Raw genomic sequence first — 944 nt, 5'->3', positions numbered from 1 at the left:
GCATGCAGCACTTGGAGCACATTGCACCCCATGCACGCAGCACTTGGAGCACGCTGCAGCCAATGCAAGCAGCACCCAGTGCATGCAGCACTTGGAACACATTGCACCCCACGCATGCAGCAGCCAGTGCATGCAGCACTTGGAGCAGTCTGCACCCAATGCATGCAGCACTTGAAGCACGCTGCACCCCATGCTTGCAGCACCCCGTGCTTGCAGCACCCGCTGCATGCAGCGGTGCCACGCATGCTGCAACCGTTGCAACCCCCCCCCCCTTTGCAGTCCCCCCCCAGCGCTGCACCACTGCTGCGTCCCCTCGCACGGCGGCCCCGCCATCCCATAATAGTGCGGGGCATGGAGGGGGGGGGGGATGGAATGGGGTTGGGGTTGGGATTGGGATTCGGGATTAGGATGGGATGGGATTAAGGTTGGGATTGGGATTGGGAATTGGGATTCAGGTGGGGATGGGATGAGATGGAATGGTGTTGGGATTAGAATAGGTATGGGATTGAGATTAGGATTGGGATTTTGGATTAGGATTGGATGGGATGAGATGGAATGGGATCGGGATTGGGACTGGAGGGGATGGAATGAAACAGGATTGGGATTGAGATTGGGATTGGGATTTGGGATGAGGATGGATGGGATTAAGATTGGGATTGGGAATTGGGATTCAGGTGGGGATGGGATGAGATGGAATGGGATTAAGACAGGGATTGGAATGGGATTGGGATTGGGATTGGAATAGGAATGGGAAAGAGATTGGGATTGAGATTGGGACTGGGATAGAGATTGGGATTGGGATTCCGGATTAGGATGGGATGAGATGGAATGGGATTGAGATTGGGATCGGGATTGGGATGGGATAGGATTGGGATTGGGGATTCAGGTGGGGATGGGATGAGATGGAATGGGATTAAGACTGGGATTGGGATTAGAATAGGAAT

Source organism: Numida meleagris, chromosome 1 (assembly GCF_002078875.1).
Source record: "Numida meleagris isolate 19003 breed g44 Domestic line chromosome 1, NumMel1.0, whole genome shotgun sequence".
Taxonomy (NCBI): Eukaryota; Metazoa; Chordata; class Aves; order Galliformes; family Numididae; genus Numida; species Numida meleagris.
This window is presented reverse-complemented; position numbering follows the sequence as displayed.